Source organism: Terrapene carolina, unplaced genomic scaffold (assembly GCF_002925995.2).
Source record: "Terrapene carolina triunguis isolate 2854851 unplaced genomic scaffold, T_m_triunguis-2.0 Scaffold69, whole genome shotgun sequence".
NCBI lineage: Eukaryota > Metazoa > Chordata > Testudines > Emydidae > Terrapene > Terrapene triunguis.
The window spans coordinates 17210412-17219557 of record NW_020664420.1 but is presented as its reverse complement, the minus strand read 5'-3'; positions in this window follow the sequence as shown (position 1 = coordinate 17219557).

Genomic DNA, 9146 nt, shown 5'->3' with positions numbered 1-9146 from the left:
CGGCTTTAAACAGAGCAGAAGAGTCAAGGTAGGGAGCACAGCAGCTGGGGAGGGGAAGTGCCCGGCTGGCGGTATTTTTCCCGGACATGTTCGGTTTTTTGGCAATTCCCCCTGGACGGGGGTTTGATTACCAAAAAGCCGGACATGTCCGGGAAAAACCGGACGTATGGTAACCCTATAACTGCAGGCTGGGAAGTTGGAGGAGGGAAACATATGAAGGGAGGGCTCAAAGGGCTTACAAATCCCTAATGTAAAACAGCTGAGATCAGCTGGTGTGGTCATAAAATAGATCATGTCTAAATCTTCTACAATGCCTGTTGACAAGTCTGGTATGTCTATAGTGGCATGAACAGACGACTTGGTAGGATGTGGCAACGTTCAGGCAGTCATAGCAAGTTCCAGGCCCATAAACAGGGATAGATGAAATTTTTTGACCAAGTTTTTTTTTTCCCCATCAAAAAGTGAAAGTTTCATCAACCCTGAAATGCTTTGTTGAAAACAGTTAGATTTTGATACAATTCTTTGATGTTGTGATTAAATGAAGGTTTTGGTTTAGTTTCAAATAATTTTTGTTTCAGCTTGCTTTTCAAAAATTGGAAAAAATGTTTTCTGATGATGGTTTAAGATTTAATTCACCCCTTCTCAGCCCTTTTTTGCTCCCTGCTCCCTTTTTCCCATGGGGGAAAAAAGGGGGAAAATTACAAAGTGTGAGGGGGAAAAAGATCGTTTTGTTTCCCCATTACCTCCACTACTTTTTCTCCCTATTTTACTGCTCCTCCCCTCCACTTTCAGGTGGAAAAAAGAGGAAAGAAGTGAGGGGGGAAATAGCTGAAAAATCAACCCATAATTTTTTTTTCTAGTTTTCAAACCCTGAAACAAAAAATCATTTCATTTTATTTTCTTAAAAATATCAAAATTGTTTCTGGGGGGGGGGGGGGGGAATTCACTTTTTCAACTAGCTCCAGCACTGAGGGATTTGGATCGTAAACTTGAAGGTTCTGATTCTCCACTACATCTGAGCACAGCTTGGACATGGTAGAGAGTGACAGCTGCCAATCTCCTCTGATTCCTTCAACTCCCACCTCTCCCAAAACAGACTACTTTATTCTTACTCTCATTTTCAAAATGTAAATGAACACCGCATATTTGCATTAGGTCTGTGCAAGGGATTATTTAGGGAGTAGAAGGTGGGATATGGAATTCACACCCAACCTGCAGCCATGGAGCAAGGCAACTCTGCAGCCCTTCCATTGTTGCTACTCCAATCCTTGGGCTACAGTAGGGACAGCATGGTGGTTTGTGGCTACTGGATCTGTGTAATGGGAAACGCAGTTGCTACACTGCACTTTTTCCTGGCCCACCCCATTATCTCTGCCTTCAGTGTCCTTTGCAGAATTTGTGCAGAGCCCATCTGCATTATGTGTAGATAATAAATGTTAATGTACCATTATCCTACCCATTTTTACTCCAACTAGAGTAGTGCATTTCATATTCTGAAAAATAACATTCAAAACCTAAGACTATAATTGTCCTAACTCTTCATTGATACCTCAGTCAGAATATAAAATCCTTCTGTTACATCTGATCCTGTAATACAGTCAGAAAATGATCCCATATTTATCAAACTTGATTGCTGAAGCTAATATGTGAGTGCCTGAGTAAAGACTGCTGAGCTTGTCTTGGCTCCTGAGTCATCAAGAAGGGTTTGGAATGTGTAGTGGATTATTGAGAGAGAACTGTATTTTTCATTGAATTGATGTACAAGTTTATCCACCGTTGAGGAGGAATTTTAAACATCAAAGAGAAGTTTCCATTTGTAACTCACAGATGTAGCCCCACTTTTAGCTTTGTGTTCAAATTCCAGCCACAATGCAGCCATATCTGCTGCTTCTCCACAGACGTGGCTGTATACTTTAGCCCACCAAGGAAATCTGAGAAAAAACTTTCCACCAGGGCTAGCAGCAGTTTAGCTGTACCAACATGAGAACCCTGCTGTACAACAGGGTCCAGCTGTCAGTGTGGTTTTCAGCACTCTGTCATCTAACTCTGCTGAGATCAAGTGTCATGAAAGCAGTGCTGAAAAACACATTGTCTGAGCTAAACAAATAATTATCATGAATACTAACTGAACAGGACAAAGACAGCATACTATGGGGAAAAAGCCAAAGCTGCAATGAAGGGTTAGACTAGCCCTAAAGGGTATTCCCATCCCTAGTAGCTATAGTTCAACTTCTGAGGATAGTTCCTGCACTGCAAATATGCTAGAGATGGGTGCTTTTAGTTTGGTTTTGCAAAGCCTCTTCATTTGGACTTTGTTTTTGCAAGACCAAAAACCAAGGGTAGTTCGGTTCTGTATCCTGGCTGGATTAGGATAAATTGTTCCAGTCTTAGCCCATCTATAACATTAACATTTGTCTCTGTTTAATTTCTCCTGCACATGATTCATTTCCTGCTGTCATCTGCGCGGAGAAAAAGCTGCCTCAATCTACAGCAGAGAGCAACAGATGGTGCTGTTTCTGTTTGAGTGGGAGTAGAGGAAGCAAGTCAGTTCAGCAACAGAAGGGCATTAGTGGCTTTCTGTTAATCCCATGCTCTCTTCATTCTAATGCACTTTTTTGTTAGAGTTTTGTAGATATTTCACAGCTTAAGTACTCAGAACAAAATATGCACACACTAAAAAGTTAGCAATTCAAGGGTTGCATTCTTTGACAGTGTTGCTCATGAATCTCAAAGCATCAGTAATAGCAATACAGTACAAAGCAGTACACAAGGGCAAAATTCATTAAGGATCAGCAGAGAATGTCACTAGATCCATATGTTGTCCTATATAATGCATTCAGAGGACTGATAGTCATAGCAATGTTTATCTACCGAAACAAATGGATCAGTTACTTTGGTGTAAATCCAAAGTAATTAATGGAGTTACTTTGGATTTGCATTGGCATAACAGAGCAATTTGGCTCAATATTTCAAATAAAAATATCTTAGCAAGTTCCCACCATCCGTTACCCAAGCACTGGATTTTCTATACCCCACTTTCTTTCCATACAGTAAGAGGCTTAACAGAGGAAAAAATGCAGCCATGTTGGTAACTGGTTAGCCATTAAAACCTCAGTAATCTAAGGAAACTCCCAAGTAAAGGAGAATTACAATCAGTACATTTTCCCCTCTCAACTAGTTCTCTGTTAGTTCCGCCTTGGGCTTTGTTCTGCTGTTTTTATTTGCCAGTGTCCTGCTGGGCTGCAGGGCAGGAGCAGAATTCTTTTTGCTTCAGATTTCCTTTATCCCCACAAGGCACAGCTCAAAGCCCGGGGAGGGCTAAAATAAATCAGGAGAGTGTTTAAAAATCAGCTTTTTAACAGCAAAAGTTTAAATACAAATACTCTCTGCATGGATGGTCAAAAGTTGACCGTTAGGGGTATGTAGGGTGACCAATGTCCCAATTTTATAGGGACAGCCCTGATATTTGCGGCTTTGTCTTATATAGAACCAGGGGGACCTATCTCCAAGCGGAGGGACTCTAGGGCCTCGAAAAGAATGACCAGACTGGAGAAGATAAAAAACAGCTCCTGGTCCCGTCTCGGTAAGGAGAAAACCACACTAGAATTTTAAGCCTTTTTGTGGCCTGGAATATACAAAGAAGTAGCCGACTTTTGTGCCTCTTGTCCAAAGTGCTGACTCATTGCTCCTAAAGCAGTGGCAAAAGCTCCACTAGTCCCCCTCCCATTGGTGGATACCCCCTTTGAGAGGATGGGGAGGACCTGTTAGTCTGTTGCACTTTCCTCAAGGGGCCCTATCTCTATACTGGTAATCCTGGATTATGCTATCTGGTACCTGGAGGTGATTCCCTTATGCTCGACTAATGCAAAGACCATCATGACTGAGCTGGTAAAAGTTTTTGCCCCTGGAGATCTTAGCAGATCAGGGAACCAACTTTGTCATGGCTCAGGAAGGAGATACACGTTAAAAATTAAAACTATTTGACCTCATGTACTACCCCCAACAGACAGGTTGGTCGAGCATCTCAATTAGTCTCTGAAAAAATATGTTAAAAAGAAATTCGTTGCGATGGACCCACTGCCACTGGGACCAGCTGCTCTCCCCCACTCTTGTTTGTTGTGAGGGAGGTTATAGACTTCTGTATGGGAGGCCACCAAAGGGAACCCTAGGCCTTCTGTGAGAACTGTGGGAGGAAAAGGGCCCCACGGCTGAGAATCTAGTCACATCCCAAAGCTCCAGGGTAAACTCAAGGCTCTGGGCAGGTTTGCAAGGGAATACCTCCTTAATGCACAGCAGGCCCAGGAGCAGGCATACCACAAGAGCTTTCATCTGCAAGTGTTTAACAGCTGAATTCTGCTACTCAAGTACCGAGTCCAAATTGCTAGCCAAATAGCAGAGGCCCTATGAGGAAATCCGGCTGGTGAATTATGAGCGGAGGCAACTGGACAAACAGAAGACAACACAGATGTATGACATGAAATGCCTAAAGCCATGGAAGGCCCAGGAGGGGTAGTTTATAGCCCTTTACCCACTAGAACTGGAGCTCAGGAACCACAACGTGTACAGGTCTGGGAGAACCTCCGCTCTGGGCAAAGGGTGCGAGTCCAGCAACTGGTAGCTTCCTTCGACCTCCTATCCTTTGCAATTGAGAAAAGGACCAGTCCAGACCCTCTGCAGAGACTGCTGACTGCCCGAGCCCTCTGGAGGAAGGCCTGGCACAGGATTATAGAGTTTGGATTTTGGAACTATTTCTTTGCTTTACTAAAGAAAGGGCTATTGAGAGGCTGTCTGTGCTGTCTGTGACAGGCCTGAGGGGACTAACGAGACTGATGCAGGAAACCCCTGCTAGGGGGCATCTGGGAACTGCCTCAATAAACTCAATGGACTTTTGCACCCTATTGAGTCTGCCCTCTAGTTTGTCTTGGACCCCAAAGAGTGTGGTCACACAGACATAGTACATCTGTCCTCCTTCGCTGCTCTACCACATCCTTCTGTTGGGTTTAAAAAAAAGAAAAAAAAATGCATTTCTCTGATTCACCAACAAATATATATATCTTTGCTTCTTGACCAGCTGTGAGGATGTGTGTCTATTCTCCTGGCTGAGTATTTGTGGATGGGATAATTCTGTTTCCTGCCTACTTTGGAGACAATCCCCTGAGACAGTTTATTTGTAGCAGATAGCAGGTCTGCTCCTAAGAGATACTGAGCACTTACAATTCTCATTGTACTTCAGTGTGAGTGCAGGTTCTCAGCAACTTGCAGGATCAGTGCCAATATAAATACACTTCATGCTGCTAACAGAGCTCCAGTTCAGGAAAACATCCCTATTCAGCAAAGCTTTTAAGCATGTGCTTGAAGTTAAGCACATAGTGCTTTGCTTGAATAGGGATGGACTAAGAGATGAGATGATGGTGTAAGGGGGAGGAATTAGGTTTATTAGAAGGTTGGCAACATTTTTGGGGAAGGAGTAGCTTATACAGGTAGGATGGGCTCCACCTTAACCAAAATGGACCCAGGCTGCTTGCACAGAAAATTTTAAATGTTGTGAAGGATTTTTTAAACTACAGGCTGGGGGAAAGCTAACAGAGGTGGAAGAGCACACAGTTCGGGCGGACATCTCCCCTAGGGATGAATTTATTAAAGGGGGAAACTCTAGAGCCTTGTAAAGAGGACAGGAAAGAAGTTGGTGAAGTACAGGTGGGAGCTAGTGAGGTGCTTATATACAAATGCAGAAGTCTAAATACTAAGATGAGTGAACTAGAGTGTGTGGCATTAAATGAGGGTATTGACATAATAGGCACCATGAAAACTTGGTGGAATGAGGATGATCAATGGGACATGGTCATACCAGCGTACGAAAGATGTAGGAATGACAGTGTAGGTCATGCTGATGGTGGGGAGGTGGCACTACATGTTAAAAAAGAAAGCAGAGAGTCTAAATCTTAAATGAATAAAACTGTATCCTAGAATCTCTGTGGATAGAAATTCCATGCTTGAATAAAAGTATAGCAGTAGGAATATGCTAGCGACCATCTGACCAGGACAGTGACCGTGATTGTGAACTGCTAAGGGAGGTTAGGGAGCATGAAAACCCAGAAAACACAATAATAATGATTGATTTCAACTATCCTCCTATTGACTCGGTATATGTCACCTCAGGGTGTGATGCAGAGAGAAACTGTCTAGACACCATAAGTGACTGCTTCTTGAAGCAGCTAGTGCTGGAACCCACAAGGGGGAGGCAATTCTTGATTTAGTCCTAAGTGGAGCACAGGATCTGCTCCAGGAGGTAACTATAGCTGAACTTCTTGGTAATAATGATGTATTTAAATAATGTAATTTTTAGCATCCTTGTAGGGGGGGAATACAAAAAAAAATCCAAAAACCCAGTAACATTTAGTTTTTTAAAAGGGGAACACCACAAGAATGAAGATACTAGTTACACAGAAATTAAAAAGAGCTGAGGATAAAATGCCTGCAAGCAGCATGGAGATGACTTAAAAGCACCATAATAGAGGGAAAATGTATACCCCAAATAAAAAAAGACAGTAGAAGGACTGAAAAAATGCCACCATGGCTAAACAGCAAAGTAACGGTGGCCATTAGATTAAAAAAGAAATGCTTTAAAATTTGGAAGTCAAATCCTAATGAGGAAAATAGGAAGGAACATAAACTCTGGCAAGTAACATATAAAAGTGTAAAAAAGGCAGGCCAAGGAAAAAAATTGAGAAGCAACTTGCCAAAGATGCAAAAATGAACAGTAAGGTTTTGTTTGTTTTTAGTACATCAGAATTGGGAAGCCTGCCAAACTGGCAGTGGGACCCCTATACGACAAAGGTGTTAAAAGAGCACTCAAGGAAGACAAGACTATTGCAGAGAAGCTAAGTGAATTCTTTGCATTGATCTTCACTGCAGAGGATGTGGAGGAGATACCCATATCAGACCTATTCTTTTTAGGTGACAAATTGGAAGTACTGTCCCAAACTGATGTTTCAATAGAAGAGGTTTTAGAACAAATTGGTATACTAAACAGTAATAAGTCACCAGGACCGGATGGTATTCGCCCAAGAGTTCTGAAGGGACTCAAATATGAAAACTGCAGAAATACTAACTGTGGTATATGACTTATCACTGAAACCAGCCTCTTTACCTGCTGACTGGCAGATAGCTAATGTAGTGCTGACTCTTTTTGTGGGGGGAGGGGAAAGGACTCTAGAGGTGATCCTGGCAGTTACAGGCCAGTGAGACTAACTTCAGTACCTGGCAAATTGGTAGAAAATATAGTAAAGAACAGAATTATCAGACACGTAGATGTTGGGGGGAAGAGTCATGCAGCTTTTGTAAAGGGAAGTCATGTCTCATCAAGAGGAGGAGGAGGAGGGTGGTGGTGGTCGGGGTAGGGTGACCAGATCACAGGGATGAAATATCGGGATGTGGGGGGCGGAGCAAAAAAAGAGGGGGGGGGGGGAAAAAAAAAAAAAAAGGGGGGGGGAAAAAAAAAAAAAAAAAGCAGTTTCGCAGGGGCGGGGGGCATTAGCAGGCCCCAGCCACGCCGCCGGATCGTTCACCGTGCCCCGGCCGCGCGTGCTGCCCACCCCAGGGCAAAAGGTGGCCCCGATGCAGAGGGGGCTGGGGATAAGGAGGGCATGGGGGGGACCGAGAGGAAGCACTGGGAAGCAAAGAAGTCCAGGTGGGCGAGGGCGTACGGCTCCAGCGGGGCCCCGGGCAGGGCACAGGCTGGATAGGCGCAAGGAGGCAGAGTCCCGTAGGGGACTCCCTCCTCAGGGGGACTGAGTCCTCTATCTGCTGCCCCAACCGGGAAAACCGAGAGGTCTGCTGCTTGCCAGGAGCTAGGATACACGATGTGACGGAGAGACTGCCGAGACTCATCAAGCCCTCGGGTCGCTACCCCTTCCTGCTTCTCCACGTGGGCATCAATGATACTGCTAAGAATGACCTTGAGCGGATCACTGCAGACTACGTGGCTCTGGGAAGAAGGATAAAGGAGTTTGAGGCGCAAGTGGTGTTCTCGTCCATCCTCCCTGTGCAAGGAAAAGGCCTGGGTAGAGACCGTCGAATTGTGGAAGTCAACGAATGGCTATGCAGGTGGTGTCAGAGAGAAGGCTTTGGATTCTTCGACCATGGGATGGTGTTCCAAGAAGGAGGAGTGCTAGGCAGAGACGGGCTCCACCTAACGAAGAGAGGGATGAGCATCTTCGCAAGCAGGCTGGCTAACCTTGTGAGGAGGGCTTTAAACTAGGTTCACCGGGGGAAGGAGACCAAAGCCCTCAGGTAAGTGGGGAAATGGGATCCTGGGAGGAAGCATGAGTAGGAGAGCACAAGAGGGGAGGACTCCTGTCTCATACTGAGAAAGAGGGACAATCCATGAGTTATCTTAAGTGCCTATACACAAATGCAAGAAGCCTGGGAAACAAGCAGGGAGAACTGGAAGTCCTGGCACAGTCAGGGATCTATGATGCGATTGGAATAACAGAGACTTGGTGGGATAACTCACATGACTGGAGTACTATCATGGATGGATATAAACTGTTCAGGAAGGACAGGCAGGGCAGAAAAGGTGGGGGAGTTACATTGTATGTAAGAGAGGATTATGACTGCTCAGAACTCTGGTATGAAACTGTAGAAAAACCTGAGAGTCTCTGGATAAAGTTGAGAAGTGTGAGCAACAAGGGTGATGTCGTGGTTGGAGTCTGCTATAGACCACCAGACCAGGGGGATGAGGTGGACGAGGCTTTCTTCCAGCAACTAACAGAAGTTGCTAGATCGCAGGCCCCGGTTCTCATGGGAGACTTTAATCACCCTGATATCTGCTGGGAGAGCAATACAGCGGTGCACAGAGAATCCAGGAAGTTTTTGGAAAGTGTAGGGGACAATTTCCTGATGCAAGTGCTGGAGGAACCAACTAGGGGCATAGCTTTTCTTGACCTGCTGCTCACAAACAGGGAAGAATTTATAGGGGAAGCAAAAGTGGATGGGAACCTGGGAGGCAGTGACCATGAGATGGTCGAGTTCAGGATCCTGACACAAGGAAGAAAGGAGAGCAGCAGAATACGGACCCTGGTGTGACGTTGTGCAGTTTACATGGTTTTATAAAAATATAAGTGAATATAATATAACTGGGATAG